The following is a 26,269-nucleotide window of genomic DNA, read 5'->3' as shown; positions in this document are numbered from 1 at the left end:
GGGGAAGGTGGGGAGGGATAATGTGGGGAGAAATGCCAGATACAGTATGCACCTAAAGTAAAATCAATGCATTTAAAAAAAAAAAAAAAAAGAGTTGGGTTCCCTTGCCTCAATTCAGGCCACCTCTGAGGGCCTGTTGTAACTATACCATAGTCCACTGGTCCTTCTGCCCAATTTTGCTTCCTCACTTCCTTACAAGTGTTGTTCCCAAGAGCAAACCCAATAAACCTCCTGCCTACAGATCTCCATCTCAGAGTCTATTTTCTGGAGAACAAGACTTAAAACAGAGGCATTGTGAAGATTTTGACTCTAAGATGGGAGGACATGGGGGCTAGAGCAAGAGAGAAACCTGATCTAACTTCTGTTTTAACAAGATCACTTTGTGGTGCTGGGAGTGATTGGTAGGGGGTTAAAGTCAGAAACAGGGAGAACAATAAAGAGACCACTGTATTAATTCAGGGTAATGATGGAGGTCTGGAGTAGGTTGATGAATATATTTTGAAGTTAGAGCCTATAGAGTTTGCTTATAGTTTTAATGGTGAGTGTGAGAGAAACAGCAACTAAGGGTGACACCAAGTTTTTGATCTGAGCAGATGAAAGGATAAAGATGCCACTTGCTGAGATGGAGATGAATGGGATGAATTTGGGAAGGGCAGACTTTTGTGGGAAAATTAGGAGTTGGGTTTTGAACATATTAGTTTTGAGATGCCCATCTGTGAACTGAGAGGTGATGTCCAGGAGGCAGTTGGGCAGAGGTCAAGGCTGAAGGTCTATATTTAGGAGTGGTCACTAAAGGAATGGTATTTATGGTTCTGAGTGGATGAGATAGTCTATGGAGTTATTGCAGCTAGAAAAGAAAAGTGATCCAATGATTGAGACCTGGGCACCTCAAAATTTAGTGGTTGGAAAGATGTGAAGAAACCAACAAAGGTCGCAGAAGAAGCCACCATAGAGAAAAAGGGAAAACTATAAAAGTCATGTATCCTGGATGTCAAGTCAAGAAAGATATTCAATGAAGGGGAGAGAAAATGTTTCTGACAATTGGTTTCAGCAACTTGGATCTCATTTGATTACCTTGAAAAAAAGAGAGCAGTATTAAATTGAGGGTTGGAAGCCAAAACCCTGATTAGAGGAGATATAAGAGAGAATAGAAGGAAAAAAATATGCATATAGTAAGTTTAAAAATTTAATTCAAGGAGTTTACAGTGAAGAGAATAGCTGAAGGAGGAAAATGGGTCCAAACAGCATGCTTTTTTTAAATGGAAGAAGTAATAATATTTTGGAATACTGATGGGAGTACTCCTGCTGAGAGGAGAGAATAATAATGCAGGAAAGAGAGGGAGAAATCCACGTCACTTGGGAGGCCCAAGGGAATAAACTTAGTGCATAAGTGCAGAGGATGGCCTTAAATAAGAGAACGGTCAGTTCATCAGGAGGGAAGGCAAGGCACACAACCAGACATGAAGGTGGGTGACCACCTGTAGTCGTAGAAGTTTGTGGAGAATCTCCTCTAATTGCTTCAGTTTTCTCAGTGAAATAGGGAAATGAGGAGCAGGGTCTTCAACTGACAGTGAATATGAAAGAAGAGATATTGGATGTTTGAAAAGAGAGAAGATCACCATATAGAAGAATGGAAGAGCAAGTGAACTAAGGAGATATGATTGGATTGCTGGGTAGTGCCAAGGTTCTGCTTAGTGCTAGTAGTCATGAATTTAGACTGATGCTCATTAATGTTTGTATTTCTATTTTTCTCCAACACATTAAACTGCACCAGTGCCACCATGGAGTTCGTGGAGAGTTGGACTGAACCAGCACTGGGATTTTTCTGGGTGAGTAAAATGCAAGAGAGGGGCAAATCAGTTGAGTGTATGGAATTAAATTACCATGATGACTGACATGGTATTTAAGCCGAGTAAGGAGGGAGGCAAAAACTTAAAATGTTGAGGAACATGAAAAGGCTAGGATCGGTGGACTTGGATACTGATGTATTAGAATTATTTGAGTTGGTGATGCAGACTGAGCGAACAAGAAAGTTAGAAAAATAATAATGGAAGAGTGAGGTGCTTGAAATTGAGATTATAGGGAGGCTACAATTATTATTACTATTTTTATACTTTAAGTTATTGGGTACATGTGCAGAACATGCAGGTTTGTTACATAGATATACATGTGCCATGGTGGTTTGCTGTATCCATCAACCCATCAAATCGACATTAGATATTTCTCCATCATTGCCCCACAGTGTGTGATGCTCTCCTCCCTGTGTCCATGTGTTCTTCTTGTTCAGCTCCCACTTATGAGTGAGAACATGCGGTGTTCTGTTTTCTGTTCCTGTGTTGGTTTGCTGAGAATGATGGTTTCCAGCTTCACCCATGTCCCTGCAAAGGACATAAACTCATCCTTTTTTATGGCTGAGATTAAGAGGCTGCAAGTCTAGGTTGTGGCAATAGTAGTGAGTGGCTGAGGTAGGATGGAAAACAGGATCACTGGAAGAAAGGAGATTCTGGAAGCTAGAGCCCAGGACTGTTGAAAAGGCCATCCGCAGAGAATATTAAAATAGCCAAGAATGCTCAGAAATAATGTTGGAGTGATAGTGAGTCACCCCTCAGCCACACTGTATCTCCATGGGTCACTCCCAACAGCATGGGGAAACAGCATTCCTTCCACCTCAGAAAACTCTCCTGTGATCTTATATCCCTGTTTAATTACTGCCTTTTTTTTTTTTTTTTTGCTGCTGTTGTTTAGAATAAAACTTGAAAGACAATACTCTGTGTCAAATACTCCTCCTTCCATGCTAATTTGAACCCTCCCAAAATAGACTTTCAACCTAGCACTCCACTATAGAAAGAGACTCCAGACATAGTATCTATAAAATCAGTCAACCTAGAAGCTTGACTGTGTAATACATGCACAATACAATTGATCTGATGCAGGATGGTGTTATAGACAAATCATTTAATTGAATCAAATCTGCTTTTTCTCTCCTGACTAGTTGATATCAAATGATCTGATCAATCTCTTTGTCTTTTCTATTTCTATTACTTTCAGGATGAAAACAGCAAGAACTTACTAGTGTTTACTTTTAATTTGATCATGAATATGTGGGCAAAAGAGTTTATATATTATTATATTGTATTAAAATAATATACAGTTTTCTCTCAAAAACACTTGGCTTAGTTACTGTTGCAATTGTGAACAAATGAATATTAATTTTAACATGAAAACATACAAGATTTTTCATAAATCTTTGTTAAATATAAGAAAATGATCCTCTCTTTCAGGAGGGGTGGTAGTGTAAATAGTAACATTTATGCTGATTAAACATTTGCTGGTTCTAAGTAATTCTGCGTGATGATTCAGATGTGCCTACTCTCTGTCAGTATTACTTGGTGCCTCCATTCTTTGGAGGACAAATTCCATACGAGATGCAAAGAGATGCTCCTCATGATGGTGGTTCAGTTTTATTAATACAGGAAGTGTGTGCTCAGCAAAGCCCAGTAGTTGCCTGGCTTTTGTTCACTTGTCTTGGTTTCATAACCGCATCTCTCCACTGGTCGCCATCAAGCTGTGTGCTCAACATTTGTTACCTGTGTTTCTCCATAAGTCTGATGACTTCCTGTAGTATGTATCTGTTACCTCAGTTGCATCCCCGTTTATATTTGAGAAACGCTCACCTTATGAGCAGGGCTACTACATACACTCGTGCAGTTTGTGCACTGCACAAAGACTCCCAGCAGAGAGGGCACGTGAGGCCGAAATGCAGGCATGCTGTGATCCCTGATCCTCGACAGTGTTCTGTAGCCACCGGAGACAGGAAAGATTCCTGCTTATTTTCCCAAGTAGAGGCTTGCATATTCCTCATTTCGCACAAAGCACCGTATGGGCTAATAGCAACCCTGCTTCAGAGACTTCCTGAGAGGAAGAGCGTTTCTCGCAGGAGAGAAATAACAAAGTGCATATACCGGCTTCTTTGGACTCCTTTCCTAAGTGGCCTTGCGCATGCGTCTGGAGCTCGGCCAATCAGGTGCATCAGCCCTGGGCTTTGAATTGGAACCTCGGACAATGGAGAATTCTTTCGGCAGCTCAGGGAAGTCAGCAACCTGCTATTCCCAGAGGCAGTGGTTGCCTCAGAGTCAGTGTCCGGGGCTGGAGGTGTTGATGGTGAGAATTCTGGCATCTGGCATCCACTGGCAGAGCTTTCCCAGACCAGTTCCAAGGAATGATGTTAACTCTGAAAGCAGAACTTTATTGTGTCCCTGCACCATCTTCCTAACCTAGTCTTCCAGCCCCTCTGGGTGTTACACTGAGCACCCAGTAGCATCTCGATAAATTCCTTTTCTGCTTATAGTACTGGAAGTCAGGTTTTTTTTTTCTTTTCTTTTCTTTTGCTGTGCAACCAGTTTATTGGAGTTAGTGGGATACTAACATGAAACCCTCTTATCTGATTTCTCCTCATTGTTTTCAAGCATGCTTTGATGAGAGACTTCTGTCCCTTCACGACGTCTCAGGAAGCATCTGTGGCATTTCAGACACTTTCAGGTTTAAAAAAGTCAAGTTTATAGCTTGAGTCTCATATCATTTTCATGTTTTCACTCTTCCTGTCAGTCTAGATGTGACCAGGTGCATGTGCTCCTACCCTGGGGGAATCTTGAGTATGTTGCTTCTCTCCTGCTCCTCTCTACTTCCTGCTCTTCCTTCATCTTTTCCGTATCTCCCAGAGTGTTGGGGTCTTGGAGCACGGATGAGGGAAAGGACAGGCATTTGCTTAGCTGCTGCTGCTGTGGTGCACACTGGATGGCCAAATGTGCCTGTGGCCGATGTCTGGACACTGCTGAAGGGCAGGGCATGGGCAGGCTCTTCATTAGGCTTGGCAGGGGCCCCAGTTGCATGGGCATCTGATGTGGGTGTTGCCCACAACCCAGATTCTTCTGCACCGTCCACCTTCAGCTCCTGCTCCTTGACTTGGCTCCTCCAGTAGCAGGCAGCCCTCCTAGGCAGGGTAACGTCAAGATTGCTTAAGCCCAGATATCTCCTGTGGTGTCATTTTGGCCCTAAGGAAACTCAGGCATCCTCGCATCACCAAACGGTGGGAACAGAACGTGCCTGCTGTCTTTTCCAATTACTTTCTTCTGTTGAAATGTGTGGGGAGAGTAAATCTGCCTGTTCTACCTCACAGAGGTCTAACTAGGGTTGGAGATGCTGGCTTCTACCTCTTGCTAGCATTCTTCATCGCTGTGATTGTTTCTCTTGCTTCCCCCTCCATTTTCACTTAACTTGCCATAGAGAGGGAAGAAATATTCCTCTTACCTCTAATATGTGGAGCAGAAAAAAAAGTCACCAGTGGGGTTGATGTCTCCCACATGGCAGGAATTCTGATGACTCCTCTTGAGTTCCTTAGTTTTCTTCTATAAGGGAAAAAGGATAGGGGTTGGAGTGGTGGTGGTGGTGATGTCAGAATTGGTTTTCTGATGCCTTTTATTAAGTTGTGCAAGGAGTGGATTTGGATGTACTTAGAATGTACACCAATTACGATTTACTCTATGAGACTACACCTCTGGTTCACCCAAAATTGAAATCCCATTTACTTTCCTGCTATACTTGTAATAAGGGCCTGACCAATTCACAGCGCTTGTCCAGTACAGTTTATTGATGACTTAGAATCTATTGCATTGGTGCAAAAGTAATCGCATGCTTTCCCATTACTTTTAATTACTTTTAATGGCAAAACTCTCAATTACTTTTGCACTAACCTAGTATTTCCTTTTCCCAGTAGTATCCTGTTTTCCTTTTGGGAGATCTCATCTCCCCACTTTTCTATGCTCCTAGAAGGATTGTGTATCAGGCCATCTGTCCCACTATGTAAGTTTGAAGGGCCAAATCCTTCCTGTTTTCTCATAACAGCCAGGAGGGAGTGCAAAACATAAATTCAGCCAAATGAATGCTCTCTCCTGTGACTTTGATCTTAAGAGCATGATGCGAAGACTAAGGAAAGAAATGGTTCAAGTTCATTCATCTCAGCAGGGACAGCCTGTCCAGATTGGTTCAGCTCTGAGACTGTGGCTTTGATTCTTTTTTCCCCAGTCTTCTAAAGGGGTTCTTGCTCATTTTTAACTTTGGTCCTCCCAGCTGCCGACTCTTCTGGAATCCCTCAATGTTGTTTTTATTAAGCTAGCTGGAGTTAGTTTCTGTTACTTGAAAACAAGAACTCTTACTGAGACAGTATGCATTCATATTACAGACAAAAGAAGATCACACTACAGGAAATGTTTTTTTCCCCCTTGATTCTTTCATCATTGCCATATTCACCTTCAGTTAACTTCTGCAACTTTCTTTTCACACACATTCATAAGTCCTCATTATGCAGAATACTTGGATATATTTATTTCAAATTGTAATAGATGTATTCACTGTATCAAATGTTGAAATTATAAAAAGCAATTTAAGGAAGATATTCATGTCTTTACTTCTATGGTCTTGGTATATGGAAGATAAAGCCTGTTTCTTGCTGAACTACTTCCAAGCATGAACTCACTCCACAGTAAGTCTACGTTTACAAGAATATCCTAGATAGGCGTGCTGCCCCAATACACCAGCAATGCTCTTACAAACTGCCAGTCCAGACACATTTGGAAGTCCTGAAAGTAATTTAACATTTAAATAGAACAATACAGAATACTTTGCTATCAAAGTGCAATCTAAGAAACAGAAGCATCCACGAAGGAATATGTTAAAATGCAGGCTGCACCCTGGAAACTGAATCAGAACCTCATATTTAACAAAATCTCTAGCTGATGAACAGAACATGCACGTTAAAGTTTGAGAAGCATCGTTAAGAAAACATGAGAGGACATTCTGTATGGTAAGAGTAAGTGTTGTTTCATGAAACTTGTTCTAAATATATACTTATAAAGATAGGAATTTGGTCATGATGAGAAATGTACTTCTTACTGTGGATCATATTAAAACTTCTTTGGTTGGGGGAAACACTAAGCTAGGGGAAATAAGATGATGAATTTGGAATCCTGTTCAAAGGATTGGCCCTTTCAATAAGAATACCAGGATTGCCTGACATCTGTGAAGACATGTTGCATCAAGAAGACATAAAAGTACTCCTAACTCCTGATACAGGGTCAAGGGCTGCAAATACAATTTCCCTATCCGTTGCTCTGCTCTTCCCTTCCTTCCTCCACTACCTTTAAAAGATAGTGATCTTTTCAAAAATGTGGACAAAAGTCCTACTGGAGAAGGGAGCTTAAAAAATATCTAGGACTGGAAGAATACTGAAATGAAGGTATATAGGAGGACACTCATGGGCCAAGAACCCCACCTTTCTAATCCTCTGTGTCCCTCGGCTGAGACCTATCTTTTTGGCATTTGTGTTGTTGGGAGAGATAAAGCTGCGTACACACAAGAGTGTCCGAGGCTCCTGAGCATTTTTTTTTTCAGTGCAGATTTTCAGTGATTATGGGGAAAAGGTGTTTAAACATAGCACAATGGTGAGATTTGAAGAACCACAGTGAGCAATCAGAAGACCAGAATAAACAGACGTAGTTCTGAGGCAGGTGAAGTGGTAGAGAGAACATAAGCTTTGAAGCTAGACCCAGGGTCAGTCCTGCCTCTGCCACTCACTAGATATGGGATCATGGGCAAGATAATTGATCTCTCTGAGCCTTCATTTTCTTACCTGTAAAGCAGAAATAATTATACATGCCTCTTGTTAGAAGTGAATGAAGTAAAAAAAAAATGATAACCTTCTGCCATACTTATGAGTTTACACCCTGCAGTAACCCCCACTTCTATTTTTTTAAGTGGGAAGAAGTAGTAAATTCTGTGAACTCTAGTCTATTGCTGTAACTAAGCAAGCTTTTAAATCATTAATTTAGAAGCATAATTTGAGAGCACTACAGAAAGGAAATCATGGGTATAAGAAGCCAACCTTGTTTGCTAAGAGGTAGAACTGGTAGGCTTAGTTTTCTTTATTCAAAATATTAGCAGACAGGTAAATGGAACAAATGAGAATACATCTGGATTTAAAAGGTAATTGAAAAATATCCCGTAAAATCCTTGTGGATCAGATGAAGAAAGTAGGCTGGGTGTAATAATAATAGAGTTGTAGAATTTATCAGCGATTGAATGACTGTACTACAGGATGTGAAAAAATATAAATGGAGAAGAAAGTCTCTGTTACAATCTGCATTTGACTTTATCCATGTCTACATGTCTAATAATTATTTGCTCAAGAGCATCATGGCTTTCTGTATCAACTCCAAATATGATTTCAAGCTGGCTAGCTAACATATTAGGAAAAGAATGAGCTCCACCAAGACCTTGATAGGCTCTAAAGAGGGACTGCATGTGCAAAAATGGAATTTGATAGCTCTAAGTGAACAGTCTTATAAAATTACTATGAAATTCTCAACTAAAAATACAAATAATATTTTAAGAAGTCAAGATTAGGGGAGACGCAGAGGCGGACAAGATGGCGGCGGCAGCTGCGCAGGCGGGAGAAGCGGCGGTGGCGGAGGCCGCTGGGGCTGGCGGTGGTTCCAGCTGCGGGGCGGGCACTGGCCGTAGCGGCTTGTTGGATAAGTGGCAGATAGACGATAAGCCTGTAAAAATTGACAAGTGGGATGGTCAGCCGTGAAAAACTCTTTGGATGACTCTGCCAAAAAGGTACTTCTGGAAAAATACAAATATGTGGAGAATTTTGGTCTAATTGACGGTCGCCTCACCATCTGTACAATCTCCTGTGTCTTTGCCATAGTGGCTTTGATTTGGGATTGTATGCAACCCTTTCCAGAGTCCAAACCCGTTTTGGCTTTGTGCGTCATATCCTCTTTTGTGATGATGGGGATTCTGACCATTTGTACCTCATATAAGGAGAACAGCATCTTTCTTGTGGCCCACAGGAAAGATCCTACAGGAATGGATCCTGATGATGTTTGGCAGCTGCCCTCCAGTCTCAAAAGGTTTGATGACAAATACGCCTTGAAGCTGACCTTCATCAGTGGGAGAACAAAGCAGCAGCGGGAAGCCGAGTTCACCAAGTCCATTGCTAAGTTTTTTGACCACAGTGGGACACTGGTCATGGATGCATATGAGCCTGAAATATCCAGACTCCATGACAGTCTCGTCATAGAAAGAAAAATAAAATAGCCAATTCTAAAAGTAGCCCTCTTTCTGCTGAATCTTGCTGAATTACTGCTCTTGGGGGTGGAGGAGATAAAAAGAACTTAAAATGGGTAAAGTAAGAAATGTTAACAAGTCCCTGTTTTGTCCTGAAATTTTAGTTTATTCTGGATAAAGAAGATTTTCTGACAGAGATATGAGAAGTTTTAGCTCTGATGACTAGCTGTAGTCTCCTTGGTCTGCTATTGCATTATTTTAATTTGCTTTTTGGGAAAGCAGTTTTGCTAAAAGCTGTACAGACTTTCCTTTGTGCCTAGCAGTACTTTATATAATATAGCTTTGGGCTATGTAGCATATTAAGACTCAGTTTTAAAAAATTATTAATCTGTTGCTGACTCTGTTAATTCCTATTTCAACGTGTGTTTCCTTGAATAATTCAGTATACAACTTCTTGTGTATGACAGCTTTCCTTTACACACTATTTTTGTGGGTGTTTATATATCTGATTTGGGGAGAATTTAAAAAACACATAGCTTTTTAATTTGTTTGAAACAGATAAGGAGAAGAGCATCTTCTGCCTGTTATATTTTGTGCTCTTAACCAATTAAAGAAGCCAATGGCATTTTAGTTTTATATTGTGTTTTCCACCAGTATATCCCTATTGATTTGTTTGTGCCTTTTATTAACTGCCATTTTCTAAAATTTTTTTCAATAAAAGGAAGGAAGATGTGGAAAGAAAAAGAAGTCAAGATTAATAGCAAATATGAAAAATAATTGGAATTTTAGTAAATTATAAATTATATGTTAACAGAGTGATAGAGTTACCACCAATGAAAAAATCACTTAATCTAAGATTGTATTAGTAATGTTGTAGTATTCACAATAAAGGTAGTAAAAATTAGAAAGGAAATAGAAGACTTGAGCAACAGTGTTGACTAATGAGACCCAGTTGACATTTTTAGAACAATCTACCCACCAGCAGCAGAAGCTGTACATTCTTTTCAGGTGCACATGAACCATTTGCTGAGAAAAACCATATTTTCACCATAAAGCAAGTCTCAGTACATTTAAAAGCATTGAAATAAGATGAACTATTCTCCCTGGCTGTAATAAAATTAAATTAAATAAAAATGTATCTGAATCCCATTACTGGGTATTTAATAAAAGGAAATGAAATCAATGTATCAGAATGATACTTGTGCCCCATGTTTATTGTAGCACTATTCATAATAGGAAAGATATGGAATCCATGTAAGCACCCATCAATTGATGAATGGATTAAAAAATGTGGTATATATACAAAGTGGAATACTATTCAGCCATAAAAAAGAATGGAATCATGTTATTTGCAGCAACATGGATGGACCTGGAGGACATTAAGTGAAATAAGTCAAATACAGAAAGATGAATATTGTGTTTTCACTCATATAAGGAAGCTAAGTTGATCTTTTGAAGGTAGAAAGTGGATACTAAATGTTGGGAAGAGCATGTAAGTGAGAGGAAGACATGAAGAGAGGTTGGTTAATAGGCATAAACATTCAGTTAGATAGAAGTTATAGGATCTAATGTTCAATAGAAGAGTAGGGTGACTACTGTTAGTAGCCATGTGTTGTACATTTCAAAGTAGCTAGAAGAGAGGACTAGAAATGTTCCTAACACATAGTAATGATAAGTGCTCAAGGCGATGAAAATCTGAGATGCTCCCCTCATAACATACTCTATGCTTGTAACAAATATTGACATGTATTCTGTAAATACATAAGACATTATAAGACATTATGTAAGACATTATGTATTTACAGAATATATAAACAAATATCTAAAAATTCCCCCAAATATGGAAATTAAATACCAATGTTTTATATAACCTATGGGTTAAAGAAAAAAATATTTTGAACTATATAAAAAGGTTATCAAAATTTATGGAACATGGTTACAGTACTTCTTAGAAAGAAGTTTATGATTTTAAATGCTTCTATAGAAAAAAATCTAAAAATCAATAAGCAAAAATTTGACTTTAAGAAATTAAAGGAAAAAATAAATCTAATGTATGTGGAAGGAAGGAAATAGTAAAGGTGAGAGCTAAAATCAACAAAGTAGAAAATGTGTAAGTAATAGAAAAACATCAACGAAACTAAAGGCCAATCCTTTGAATAGATTTTTAAAAATTGATGAACTTCTAACCAGACAAAGAGATCACAAGAAAAAAATGCAGACCAATAATTTTAATGAGTATGGACACAAATATCCTGAACAAATTTTAGCAAATCAAATCCGACAGCATATCAAATGTATAATCCATTACACTAACCAAGTAAGCTTTAACCCAAGAATGCAAGGCAAGTTTAATAAATAGTTCAATCAACTAACAGAAAAAAGGAGAAAAACTATATAATAATTTCAACTGATGCAGAAAAAAATTGACAAAATTCAGTACTCACTCCTGGTAAAATAAACAATTTCTAATGAACTATAAATAGAAGGAAATTTCTCAATTAATAAAGAGAGTGTAATGAAACTTACAACTAACATCCTACTTAATGGTACAAGACTGATTGCTTTTGGTTTATGATGAGCAATAAGGCTGGGACACTAAATTTTGCCATTTGTATTCAGCATTGTACTGGGCATCCTACCCAGTGTAATAAGGGAAGACAAATAAAAGAAGCAGAGCATATAGAACATCCTAAGGAAACTTAAAAAGAAAACTATTAGAACAAATAAGTAAATTTAGCCACGTGTGGTTACTGTACAAAATTCACTGTATTTCTCCATACAGCAATGAAAAATTGGAAACAAGAACTCAAAAATAATTCCATTTATGAAATATCAAAAATAAAGAAAATACTTAGGGATTCTTTTTTAAAATTATGTGTAATACTGCTATGCTGAAAACTACAAAATATTGCTGGAAATAATAAAGAACACCTAAATTAACGGAGAGAGATAACATGTTCATAGGTTGGAGGAATCAATATTGTAATGCCAATTCTACTTAAATTGATAAATAGATTCAAGACCCTCTCAATTAAAAAAGTGAATTTTTAAAAGGTTGACAAGCTAATTCTGAAATTTATGTAGAAGATGAAAACCAAACAAAAACAAAAGCAGAAGAGCTAAACAAATTTTGAAAAAAAAATTAAAAGGAGCACAATTGGAAGAGCTATTACACCTAAGTTGGAGTCCTATTATAAAGTTATAGTAATCAAAACAGTAGGATTTTGGGATAAGAATAGAAATATAGATCAAATGAAAGGAATAATGAGTGAGTCCTGAAATAGACTCATTCATCTATGGCCAATTGATATTCAGTAAAGGTATCCAGGTTACTCAATGGGAAAAAAGATAATCTTCTCAGCAAATGGTGTCAAAACAACTGGATATCCATGTGGACAATAATAAACCTCAGCCCTTACCTCATACCATACACAAAAATTAACACCAAATAGATCATACACCTAAATATAACAGCTAAAACTATAAACTTCTGTAAGAAGCCAGAGTAAGCAAAGATTAACGTAAAACATAACAAGTACAACCACACACAAAAAAACACTTGATAAATTGGACTTCATCAAAATTAAAAACTGCTGTTTGAAAAACACTATTAAGAAATTGAAAGGCAAGAGACAGACTGGGAGTGTATATTTGTTTTACATCTATATATCTGACAAACATCCGGTATATAAAGAACTCCTACAACTCAATAATGAGAATCCAAAGACTTTCTTAAAAATTGGGCAATAAATTCAGACACTTTATCAAAGAACAGCTGGCATGAGAGCACATGAAAAACTGGTAAACATCTTTTATGGTCACCATTATTAGTCAGCAGGGAAATGCAAATTAAAACCACAATGAAATATACTCACTAGAATGCCAAAAAAAGAAGACAGAAACTACCCAGTGTTGATGAGGATGTGAAGCAATTCTCATATCTTGCTGGTGAGAATGTAAAATGTTTTCCACTTTGGAAATCAGTTCGTCTCTGTATCGTTAAACACACAGTTACTGTATTAATAATTTTATTCCTGTAAGATAAGAAAAATAACAATGTAAGTCCACAAAGGACTTGTTCAAGAATGTTCCTAGCAGCTTTATTCATAATAACCCCATATTGAAAACATCCCCATTGTCCATCAACATTTGGTAAACTGGTAAGCAAATTGTGGTATATCCATACAAAGGAATACTAGTCAGCAATAAAAAGGAACAAACTTCAGATACAGGCACAACATTAACGAATTTCAAAAGCATTATGTGGAGTGAAGGAAGTCAGACACAAAGGAATATGTAAGTGATTCCACTCTTATGAAATGCTAGAAAAGACAAATCTAATCTATAGTTACAGAAAACAGCTAAGTGGGCCAAATATGAAGTAGGATGAGGGTTGACTTTAAAGACAACCATCTGGGGATAGAATTGTTTATGATCTTGATTGAAGCAGTGGTTACATGAGTGTATACATTATTCAAAACTCATGAAACTGTACACTTAATATGAGTGTAATATATTCAACATAACTTATGCCTCAATAAAGTTGACTAAAAAATTAAAAGGAAAGTGGAGCAACCAAGTTTCACAAAGCATACAGCAAAATATCTTTGGGTAATAAGTGGCATGAACTAACCACCAGTTTCCTTAGAAAACAGCCATGTAGATCAATCACCTCTAGAATTATTTGTTCTTGTGCTGCCCAGATCAAAGTTCCGATTCCTAGCAGAGAGGGTCTGAGGTGCTTAGCTTAGGTCAGGTGCTCTCTTCTGGACAGGGAAAAGTTGGACCATCCTGACTGACCTTCCCACCCAGACTGCCATCCTTGTGGCAGGGGTGGTGCCTCTAAGAAAAATGGAGGTACTGGTACCAGAGAAGGGGCAATGATGACTGGTTAAGAACCAAACGAACAACACCAAAACAGTCTTCTCCTGTGTACTGCCAGGGAGAGTAAAGAGGATGGTGCGGGACTTCAAACAGATCTGTGTTCATTCATTCCATTCCTTTATCCACTCGAGCATAATATGGAGTCTATACTATTTTCCAGGAGTTGTTATTGACTAGGGACGAGAATGCTGTTGAAGTCCCTCTAAAAAGCAAGAGTTCTTATTAATGGGAGGAAGAGAAGTCTCATAGGAGACTATTATCTGGCGTGGTTATGGGGCACAAGCCTGTTTTTGTTTTTGTTTTGTGGGGGAGAGGCGGGATAGAATTCAACGACATAAGAAAGAACTTTGCAGCAATCAGGTTTGTATTTTGGGGGGTCCTGTAAAAGCTGGAAAACTCTTTAGTGTGGAAGAGGAAGATGGACAGTCATAGAAGCAGATTTCAGAATTCCCGTCCAACCCACAAATGGAAGCGCCTGTTCATGGTTTTAACATTCCATCACTGGGCCTCCTGGGGCCTCCTCGCCTGGTCAGCAGAGGGAGCTATTCCCCAATAAATCGCTGCGCAAGGCCTCCGAGGACCGGTGGGGATTTTCCTGCGCGTCCCGGGAGTTCTCTCTCGGCTCCGCCCTGGTAAAGCAGACTGTCCCACCCTCCACCCGCTGCCCTCACCTCCTCGCCCCATCTTCCTAGGCACTTTGCTGCCGCATCGCACTCTCTGGCACGGCTTAATCACCATCCTTTCCGGCGCTCACCTTTGCGCTTTCTCCCCTGACACCACTGAGGACGCGCCGTCCACTCCAGTTGGCCGCTCGGGCCCCGGCCCCGGTCCCACAAATCTTTACAGAGGGTCTAGAACACCTCTCAGGGACTCTGACGAGGAACTCGCACCCATCGTGGGTTGGGACTCAGGCGGACACCCACTCTGCCACCTCTTCGGTCACTCCCTGAGGTGACCCCAACATTTGCTAACTTCCCGACTAGGCCTTTGGCGGGGTCACCCCCCCAGGCAGTGGCAGCCGCTCAGACAGGGGCGACTCACTATCGAGGTGGCTGAGTCGGGCCAGGAAGATCCTGTGAGTTGCGCTAGGGACTGCGCGCGGCGCCAAGCGACAACCCCCCAGCGGCCACTGCCCCGGCAGTAGCAGCTGCAACAGAGGCAACTGCTCGAATCCCGGCCCCGGCTCGGGTTACCCCCCCTCCTCCTCCAGCATCTCAGGCCAGACAGAGAAAACCTTGTTCAAGTTTGCAGCAAGTACTTTCCCGGTGCGCAAAACTGGGGGTTTGGGAACGCGCTGAGACTTTCCTCTTTCCCGAGTCTCCACCTTTGCGCCCGAAGGAAGACTGTAAAGATCGCTTTCTTCTGGTACGCTGCTTGGACGCTAACGGCGCTGTTTGGAATAGATTTTGTATCTTGGCTGGCTTTGGGTGAAGACCGGGGAGAAAAGGTTGCGTTGCGATTCTCAAGATCTCTGGACCTGGGTAAGAGTTGGACAAAGTTAACTTTGGCGGCTGCTGGACCTTGGCCGGACGCCGGAAGTCTTCTCCTGGGCGGGGGGCACATCTTCTTTAGCCTGGATGCCGAGGTGCTGCGTGAGTTGGGGCGAGATGGACTCAGTCTGCGTTGTTTATGTGCTTCTCAAGGGTTTATTGCTGTTTGCATTTGGTTTTGTTACATGGGATTGTGTAGGAAAATCTTGGAGTATTTTTGATGGAGAGACATCCTCATTACGCATTTTATTTTGCATAATTCCTGCCCTTGTATTGCCTTGCCTCTGTTTGTTTCATTTTGCCTGGCGATACAGCTGGATGTAGGGAGATTTGGGGAAAATCGGACTGAGTTTGAAAAGCAGTTTCAGCTGGGCCCTTTCTTCTAGGTCAGTTGAACTTCCCCTCTGGGACAGTCACTGTTTTCTAAACTTCTCTTTCTCCAGTCCTTGGTATTCAGCTTGTGCAGATAACCTCCAGGTTGGAGGGATGCTTCCCCTTCCTGAGTTCTCAGCGATCAGTAGGGGTGGGAGCTCGCAGTCTTAGCCCAAAGGGGCCTTGTCAGTATGTTTGGCTCCTTAGGGAGTGCTGGAAGGGACGGTTTTTCAAGTGATAGTTACTTAAGAAAGATAAATCCGGTGTTGATCTTTTTCTTTTAAATTCCTTTGTTAGAGGACTTTTACGCCTAGTTTAGGGAAGTGTTTTGTCCTTATTTTTCTTTCTGGAAGTATTTTTCTTAGTGACAGCGCTGAATAAATGAATGACAGCGGTATCTTTGCTGCTTCTTGAGAAACATATCCTCATGCAAGCCTCCACATTCTTTAGGGAAAAGTCAAAGTTTGAGATTTTATTAGCCAAAATTAGCCATTATCATTGTTCTTAGGCAGTGACAACCATGCTGTGCCAAGGCAGAAGAGAATGACATTTCTTCTTGGTTCTTCTTGCCTTACTCCTTTATATCCTGGGTCTCACTGTGTGTATAGGCTTCCCAAATAAAAATGTTTCCTTTCTTATGGATGAAAAGACTGGGGCCAAATTAAATTATCCAGAAATGTCGTCTTCCTGACATGAGTGCTCCAACAGGTCAGCTTGCAGGGAACTTTCAATTTTACCGCTGAGAGGTCAAAGGGTTCAGTTGGTAAACTCTAGGCACCAGGCAGTCTGGATTCAGCTCTCAGCTCTGCCACTTTCCAGTTGCATGATTTTTGGACAAGTTACTTGACCTGTTTATCCACATATATAAGATCAAAATGATAATAATAGCACCTACATCAGAGGATTGTTAAAGGGATTAAATAAGTGAATGGATGTGAAGGGCTAACAAGCCTGACACATACTATGCACAAATTAGCTATTGTTATTGTATAGCTAGCGTTAACTATCATTGAATCCCTCAAGTATAGCTTCTATTAGCTGTCAGTAAGTGTTAGCTATTATTCCTATTGGGATGGACTTTGAAGGCTGTGCTCATCTGTAAGCTTCACTACCACCTATTGTCAAACTTAGCTCAGGCATGATCTTGGTATTATTTTTTTTGTTGTGGCACTTTCAGTAGGAAAAATAAAGGTGTAGATCTGGGATTTATAGGGTGGTGGGTCATGAATGAGCACCGAAGACTACTTGGAACAGGTGAGGAGGTGGGAAATCTACACTTAGTTCACTACCTGTATACTTCCTTGGAAATCCTTTGCATTAATATACTTTCTTTAACCTATTTTTTAGAGGTCACTCATTTGCCCAGTAAGTATTTATTAAATACTTACTATTACATGTCAAGCACTGTTTTAGGTTTTATATTTTAAAAGTGGCTAAGCATGAGTATTGGCTTCATGTGCCTCCTCCGGTTTCAAGTGTGTGACCTAGCACTCTATAGGTTAAATCCTAAGTATTTTTAGCTGCACAATTTTCATACCCATTAAAATGCACGTAAGAACACATGAAAAGCACATGTCATTGCGAAACTGAACAAAATATTCCCTATAACCTCAAGCAGATTGCTTTTCTCCACTTAGGCATCACTTTTATTATGTATAAACTTGTGTTGAGAGGTGGGGAAAGAGTGGAATAATCTCCAGTGTTCCTTCTGGCTCTAAAATCCTTAAATTAGCTGCCTTACTTCATTGGTGGCTGTTTCTGAACCCCTCCTTTTCTCTTTTAACATTTATTTTAGGTACATAAATTATGTTACTTCCATCTTTGCATATTAAAGTGAGTAATGACATTGATAATTAATAAAAAGGGAAAAGCGTTTAGCTCTGTCTGTGTTTCAGTAACTATTCTCAGACTTTGGTTCATACCAGAAGCATGGAGTGGGAAGACTTGTTAACATGTTAATGTAAACTATGAGAAATTGCTAATATTTGACCTACATAAATGGCAATTTTGTATGGTTCAAACTAATATAAACCCTAGCTCCTTCTGCCTTGAATTGATGTAGTAAGTCTTTGTGAGTTGTGAAGTCTGCATTTTTACAAGTTCCCCGGGTGATTCTAATGCAAAGCAAAGTCACATGCTCATTTACCAATAGTGAATTTTACCTTCTTTGTGATTGTCTGCTTGGTCTAATAGCATATTTCTAAAATGCAAATCTGATCATGTTACTCCCTTGTTCAAAAATCTTTGGCAGCTCTCTGGATGGTGAACATCAGTGTTACCTGGGTGCATGTAAAAAATACAGATTCCAGGGCTTTACCCCAGATGTAAGGTCCAATAATCTGCATTTTGAGAAGATCCTCAAGTGAATCTGGTAGAGATGACCTCAGATCACATTTGGAGAAACACTGGCTTATAACATAAAATCTCACCTCCTTGCCATGATACACAAGACTACCTTTGCAGCATTTCTCAGGGTTATTTTCTGCTTCTCTGGTCCCCAGCCCATTGCTCTTGATCTTGTTACTGTCTCAAGAATATCTTGTGCACTTTCACCCTTCCATGACCCAGCTGCATATGCTGTTCGAAAATGCCTTTGACCCTCTTTCCTGTCTAACCAATGACTTACCACCCATTCATCTTTTAAGACACTATTCAAATTCTTTTAGAAGACTTTCCTTCTGAAGCTTTTCCCAATTCTCTCATAAACTTAGTGATATCTCATGTGAGTTCCCATTCTTGTGGATAGCTTTAATATAGCATCTATCACATTGTATAGATGCTATATTATTTTGTATAGATGCAGATAATAAACCATGTTTATTATCTGAATGTCTGTCTCGAACAGACTGGTGAGTTCATCATTCCTTATCATACAAGTGGCTGGCCCATAATAGTTATGTAATAAATGCCTAAAGAATGTTGGAGAAAAGTAAATGGATGAATGATAGTCAACATTTTCTTAGCACACAAAGTGGTTGGGACAATATTGTGTACATATGGAAGGTATGGAAAAGCCAGTTGGGAATTTCCAATTTGGCTAGACGTAGGCTAGGAAGTTAATAAGTTCGAGTGGGGCTGGGCACGGTGGCTCAACACCAGTAACGCCACCACTTTGGGAGGCTGAGGTGGGTGAATCACTTGAGGCCAGGAGTCCTAGACCAGCCTGGCCAACATGGCGAAACCCTGTCTCTACTAAAAATATAAAAATTAGTTGGCAGTGGTAACACAGGCCTGTAATCCCAATTGCTTGGGAGGCTGAGGCACAAGAATCGCTTGAACCCAGAAGGCAGAGGTTGCAGTGAGCTCAGATTGTGCTGCTGCACTCCAGCCTGGGCGACGGGTGACAGAGAGAGACTCTGTCTCAAATAATAATAATAAATAAGTTGGAGTGGAAAAAGGACAAGATAGAATATCCTAAGAGAACTTATGAAACACCAAATGCCACTGAATTAATGTTACATGTTGAACATTTTTGCAGGCAATATGATGAAGAGCTGAACTTATCCTTTAGGATAGTTTTGGTTTGGTTTTTGGAATGACAGTGTCAGAGCACTGGAATGGCAGTGCCAATGCCAACAAAAATAACGGACTTTGCCCTGTGCTTTTCCGTTTAGAAAACGCTTCTGCCTCTGTTTTTGTATGTGATCAGAACATGGTAACTGGTTCAATATCAATACTGTTTTTCCTTCTTTCCTGAAAGGACACATTCCTGAAAATAGGTCTGAAGATTATATAAAATTCTACATGTTTTAAGGGATTCTGGCCCTAGAGAGCTAAATATATTATGAAATCTCTAATTATACCTTGCTGTTTAGACACAGCATTTAGTGTATACTCCTCACTTTAGTTTTTCTTTCTTTAAACTTTCCATAATTTTGGATATTTTCTCCTCATTTCAACAGTTCAAGTTCAGTAACTGTCTGATTCAGACGAAAAAATTTGCCATTTTGGGCATGTCTAATAACTTCTACCTTTGTCTTACTTGAGTTTATGAGACAAACACTTCTCATAATTACTATTAGGCTTTTAATTTTCCCATTTCCCATTCGCTTTTTTATAATAATGAAAATAGGCAATCACATTTGAATAAGTGAATGAATAATTCTCCGAGTAATGACAAGGATGGTGATTCTGCAAAAATTGAACTATTGGCTTATGGGCAGCTGTACCATAAAATAAAAAACTGAAAAAGTTCATTCATCAGCTGATATTTGAGAGGTGTCATGACATAGGGCAGGGAGGCAGCAGCATCAATAAATGTAGTACAAATGACCACATTGATGGGCTTCAAATGAAGCAATATTGAGGACTGCCTATACTCTCAGTTTCTCAAGGATGTATACCCAGTATTTGGTTTTAATAATTAGCTGAGTTTTAAGGATTAATGTAAGATTCATTGGGTTCTGTTGATTTGTCTTCTTTAAAAATTCTGTTTCTGAAATGAACTTTTTCTAGCTTAGCATAAGCCTGTATCATTTTCTGGCAACCTTTGCAAGTCTTTTAACTGGTCTCTTAATCTCTTTATTCATTCATTCTCCCTTCTGAATGTCCCAAAATTTTTATTATCTTTTGTCTCTCTTTTCTTTACCATTTTAGATCATTATTCACCAAGATCATTCTAACTCTTTTTAAACATAATTATTGTAGAGGACTAATTTAGAGCATTTAATAAAAGGATTTCTCATACTATGAGGGAAAAAAGAAGGTACAAACCAATGTTATTTTACTTTATAGAAGTTTGTGGAACTGCAAGTCACTGTGTGGATGTTATTTGATAATGCAAACTCTGTGGCATTAGCCAATCTGGAAAGTGTGAATGTGATAATATACCCTGTTATTATGATTGTTCATTTCTAGTGATTTCCTCTCTTGTTTCATTACTAGTGATTTATACTCCTAGATAAAGAAACTATGTAAAGCACTTAACCACCTCAATTTCCTACTCAGAGGGCAATAAATTGTACCTGTTCCCACTTCTAGGACAAAGAAAACGTATTTCAGTATGGACAACCTCGTCTTGATAGGTACATGTGCAGGATATTAGCATCTGTTAAAAACATCATATCTTTGGGAACATCCTAGAGGATGACTAAGTGCCTTGTCATTAACGTCTCGTCTGACCCAGATGAGCTGCACAGATTTGGCTGGTTTTCAACATAGCCACAGGTGGTGGTTCCCAAGATGGATCTTTTGAATGCTTTCTGCTAAAGAATTTTGTCTTTTTTTAAAAATAATTTTTAATGGCAAATTGAAAACCAAAACACACAAATTTAACTTATTCCTTGCAGAATGAAATAGAATTATGAATTTTTTGCTTGGTGGCACAGAATATTAATCCTACAATCAAAACAAAAAATTTTAAAGATCCACCCCTGTTGACATCTTGAGAAAAGTACTTGAGTTTGGATGAAGAATTGTTGAAAAGATGTGACTTGGCTCTTTAAAAAAGTAATAGGTTGGAGTTTTACTTTTTATTCCATCAGATTTTTTTTTTTTTTTTTGAGACGGAGTTTCACTCTTGTTGCCCAAGATGGAGTGCAATGGATCAATCTCAGCTCACTGCAACCTCTACATCCTGGGTTCAAGCAGCTCTCCTGCCTCAGCATCCCGAGTAGCTGGTATTACAGGTGCGTGCCATCATGCCCGGCTAATTTTTGTATTTTTAGTAGAGATGGGGTTTCNGAGATGGGGTTTCACCATGTTGACCAGAATGGTCTCGATCTCTTGACCTCGTGATCCACCCGCCTCGGCCTCCCAAAGTGCTGGGATTACAGGCTTGAGCCACCGCGCCCGGCCCTAATTTTTGTATTTTTAGTAGAGATGGGGTTTCACCATGTTGGTCAGGCTGGTCTCAAACTTCTGACCTCAGATGATCCACCTGCCTTGGCCTCCCAAAGTGTTGGGATTACAGGTGTGAGCCACCACGCCCAGGCATGATTTTATTTTTTATGTTAACATTTTGATCCACCTGGAATGTGTGTGAAGTAGGTGAGTTTAAAATAGTTGACTAATTGTCCACCATTATTTCGTGACTGACCTATCTTTTCTACACTCATTTGAAATGCCACTTGTATCACTCCTTAGGCTCCTATTTCCGGCATATCTGTTAATTCGTTAATTTTTGTGCTAACCAGTACAAGCTTTGTTGAGCATAGCTTTGTGATATATTTTGATATGAGAATGTATTTTCTCTTGACATGGATGCCCTATATCTTTATAATGTTGTAGCTGTGTTAGTGCCAAACTTTATTTAACGAAAGTGCCAGGAAAACATACCATACCCGAAGAGGCCGGTGGCAACTCCTTTTCAAATGTAAATAGCAGTCCCCAAAGGCTGTATACAGTCTGGTTTTCTGGATCAAGGCCCACGGGCATTAGGAAGACCTCCCTTTCAGTACAGCAGGAGTTGTAGCATTAAGGATGCCCCCCCACCCCACCCTCAACCTGCACAGTCCTGAGGGGGCCTGGCCGAGTCGGATGTACACGCAGTTCAGACAGAGTGAGTCCTGTCTTCGTGTGAGTCCCCCTAGAAGCAGACTCTGAGACAAGGATTTGAGTGCAATCAGTTTGCTTGAAAGGAGATCCCAAGAAACACAAAGAGGGGTGTGGGGAAGTGAGGAGGGAAAGAAGGCAGCCGACGAAAGGAGCCTTGATCAAGCTGGTTCCTACCATGGAAATAGAGCTTCACTCCACAGGGACCTCAGACATCCACAGGGTAGACCATGGGCCTCTGACTCCTACCCAAGTGGAGAAGCTGGGGTCTTTTTTTTTTTTTTTTTTTTTGGAGTTTCACTCTTGTTACCCAGGCTGGAGTGCAATGGCTCGATCTCGGCTCACTGCAACCTCCACCTCCTGGGTTCAGGCAGTTCTCCTGCCTCAGCATCCCGAGTAGCTGGTATTACAGGTGCGTGCCATCATGCCCGGCTAATTTTTGTATTTTTAGTAGAGATGGGGTTTCGCCATATTGGCCAGACTGGTCTCAAACTCCTGACCTCAAGTGATCCACCTGCCTCAGCCTCCCAAAGTACTGGGATTACAGGCATGAGCCACCGCACCTGGGCGTTCATCAGATATTTATTAGCTATGTAGGGCATAGGGATAAATACAATGTGTAATTACCAAGAAGTTCTTGCTTTCAAGGAAAAAACCAGATTAAAAACGTACACATCGCATGCCTATATAAAATATCTCATGTAACCCATAAATATATACATCTATATACCCTAAACAATTAAAAAGAAATACACCTGAGCAGGTAAGCCTGGGTGTAGTAAGAGCCAAGTGGGTGTAATTGAGAGCTGCCACAAGAGCTCTCTGGGGAGAGAGAGAGCTCTGTGTGCTCACTGGAGGCTTCCTGGCAGTGCGGGACCTTTAAGGAGAGGTTTGAATGGGTGGGGCATCTTAGGGGGCAGAATGGGCTCAGCAAACATGTGGTGGCAGGAATTTGCAAGGCACCTTCAGGCAATAGTGAATAAACCGTTCCACAGGAGTGGTGAGTTTACATTTGAGAATCATTTTGTGATAGGCACTTAAGGGACCTGCCCATTCCCATAGTACTATCTGCATTAAAGGGACTGTTCACATTACACTGAAGTTAATTTATAGAAACTAGATGAGATTAAGGGGACCTATTGAGATTCAAGTAAAAATTGGCTAGAAATCTTCCTCCCTATTCCATGAGAAGGTGTAAAATGAGAAAACTATTCTTCCTTTCAACCACTATGGGATTCTTGGGGCCAGAGATAGACAGGGCTTATGTTTCCTCTAGTGTTACCTGGATCTGAATTCATATTTTCCCTTAAGAAGTTTAAAGATGATCCTGCCACACTACTATACTGTCTTCTTTAGCATGAAGCCACCCACCCAGCCACGAATAACCTTCACTTCATAAAATGCCACCAAACGCGCCCCATATTCCTATTATCGTCTGAAGCCCTCATCGTTCTCACCTGTCTTTTTCCCAGGTGTTTGTTCCCCCTGCACTAAGATTTGGTAAGTATTTGTCCCTCCAATATCCTCCCTACCCTCAGCTGTTCCTTAAACAGATGTGCAAAATCGGACCATGAGTGTGGTTAGAAACGCTCAAGGCATGTTTCCCCTGTGCTCTGACTTCAGAGGCACCAGAATCGCCTGCACACACTGGCTCCCCCCTAGATTTTGATTCAGTAGGTGCGTAGTGGGGGCCCAGGATGTGTATTTTTAACAGGGTGTACTGATGCAGGTGACCCATATTTACATGATGATCCTTGTTACACTTATAGTGCTCCATTTAAAAGGCATGCCTTTTGGTGCGTGTTTTTAAATTTTAGTGACTTGGCCAGAGGGGGGGGTCACAGAGAATAACTGGTCTGTGAGAACCTGTGCCTCTTCTCTCTACTTGAAGGGACAATGGCTGTAACACAACACTGTTCATGTGACAGCCGCAGAAAGGGACCCATTGTTCAGGGGTTGGCTGATGCACCGTTCCACTGCGGCCAGCCGTCCAACTGAGCTTGGTAGCCCCAAGGAAACAGACATACTTAAATCAGAGAGACAAAGAAAGGAGGTCAAGGCCTTCCACAGTTAAACTACTTGCAGCAATGTGTCAGAGGTAGGATTCGGGAAGGAAAAAAGTAATTCCGAGGAAGCATCATTAATCCTCTGGTTTTGGAGCTGCAGACATAGCACTGGGGAGAAACAAGTCTGTCAGAAAGCCAGTGGATCTTTGGCTAAGGAAGAATTATTTTCTACTATGTTGCACTGATTGCAGGACTTACGTGATTGCAGGATTTTATTACTGATTTGAAAAATAAAAAAGGTTCCCTGTGTCCCCACACTCATCAAAGGTACCTGATCTGAAAGCCTGGTTAAATCAAGGTCTCTGACTTCAGAGAACAATTCTGTGTTCCTGGGAATGGTCACTGTGTATATGATACATTAATAATTTCCTTCCAAATCTAGAGAGCTGCTCTGAAGCTCAGAATTTTTTGAGTTTGATATACAATGAGCACCACTAGAAAGTTATTGATAAGTTTGGACAGTTATGAGGCTGGGCAACTCTCCAGATGCCATCTAGATACCCTTCCTCACCCCTAACTTTCAAACTGGATTCTAGCCCTGGAGGGAAAGGGTTGCAAACTTCCTGTAAAGATCCAATCTTGAGCTCAACAATTGCTTACATTCTTTGTGTCAGAAGAAGATTCAAATTCAAGGTCACAGCCTTTGCAAAGGTCGCAGACTTTTTCCACAGGATTGTTCTTTTAGCCTGATTACTCCCTTTATGAAAAAGTATGTCATTCATTCAGCCTTTGCCTCTGGGTTTCTTTCAAAAGGAGGCTTAGTTCTTAGTTCCTGTGGATATTTGTAGGTGGCTTTTCTTTTCTTTTCTTTTCTTTTTCTTTTTTTAAAGTTAGGCACAGAATACAGACTTGAGTGAGGCAGAACAGGGAAAGCCTTTTCTGTATGTGATGGGTTCTGGAGAGCCCATTTACACCAAGTGTTAGGCAGCTGGTGCTCCTTGGCCAGTAGGAATCCTTTTGTCTCTGAGATAAGAGGTTTGTATCCAGGAGTGGGCAATATGTGATTTGCTTGAGGTCACTTAGAGCTCCTAGTAATTAAGTTGGTCATTGTACCTTGATTATAGATTATCATTGCAAATCCATTAAAGAAGGAGACGCAAGTGGATTTCAGAGAGGCAAGTGGCATTATTTTGTTCATTATGTTTTCATTCCCCCCTCTCCTTACAGTTTGTTTCTTCTGTACTAAATGGTTTTGCCAATGATATAGATGACTTTGAAGTGGAGAATGGGAAGAGGAGACTTCATGGGTGGCAAAAGGATTGTGTTAAACACTCTCCTGATTAGTTCATTAGTTCATAAATTTTCAATGTGTTGCCATTAGGCCTGTTCATTTGGCTCCCCGTTTGTGTGATGTAGAGAGGCTCACCCTCAGTGCTTTGAGGCCTGAATACTGTGCTACACTTGAAATTCTGTGTAGGTGCAGCAATTTTGAAAAAAATGGAAAGTTATATGGTCCCTTTTATTGTTGTTGTTTTTGTCTCAAGTAGTACATATAATACTAAATGCTTTTGTAGGCATAGGATGCTTAATGGGGCTTCTGGGATACTGACATTATGTTTAACCTGGGTACTGCTTGTGTGGGTATGTTTAGTTTGTGAAAACTTTTTGAGCTGTTCAGTTTTGATTTATGCCTTTTTTTTCTGTCTGTATTTTATACTTCGATAAAAAATTCCAAAATTAAAGCTTCATGTTTAATGTAGAATTAAGAATCTATCATGATGGGAAACTGTAAACTCTCAGATAATTTGAATCCTGGTGCAGCTGGGAGGGCCTAGTGCTTTAAATACCCATCAATTCACTCTTACTTCTATAGCCACAGAGCTGTGTGTCAGAACACAA

The 26,269-nt window shown here is 40.1% G+C and overlaps 1 long non-coding RNA gene and 1 pseudogene across 2 annotated transcripts in view; one reads left to right on the top strand and one right to left on the bottom strand.

The window, feature by feature from the left end:
* LOC108284329 overlaps positions 1-15,457 on the bottom strand; it is a 24,813-nt gene extending 9,356 nt beyond the window's left edge. The window contains exons 1-3 of the long non-coding RNA XR_001817169.2: positions 14,765-15,457; positions 13,002-13,160; positions 5,308-5,405 (exon numbers count right to left, since the gene is read on the bottom strand). This is a non-coding gene — a long non-coding RNA (uncharacterized LOC108284329). The remainder of the gene's footprint in view (positions 1-5,307; positions 5,406-13,001; positions 13,161-14,764) is intronic.
* On the top strand, positions 8,465-9,864 carry LOC108284313 (annotated as a pseudogene). Its single transcript, XR_001817163.1, has one exon. The product of XR_001817163.1 is annotated as a signal peptidase complex subunit 2-like (transcript).
* Positions 15,458-26,269: the final 10,812 nt, after the last annotated feature.

This window comes from Cebus imitator, unplaced genomic scaffold (assembly GCF_001604975.1).
Source record: "Cebus imitator isolate Cc_AM_T3 unplaced genomic scaffold, Cebus_imitator-1.0 Scaffold275, whole genome shotgun sequence".
Classification (NCBI taxonomy): domain Eukaryota; kingdom Metazoa; phylum Chordata; class Mammalia; order Primates; family Cebidae; genus Cebus; species Cebus imitator.
This window is presented reverse-complemented; position numbering and strand designations above follow the sequence as displayed.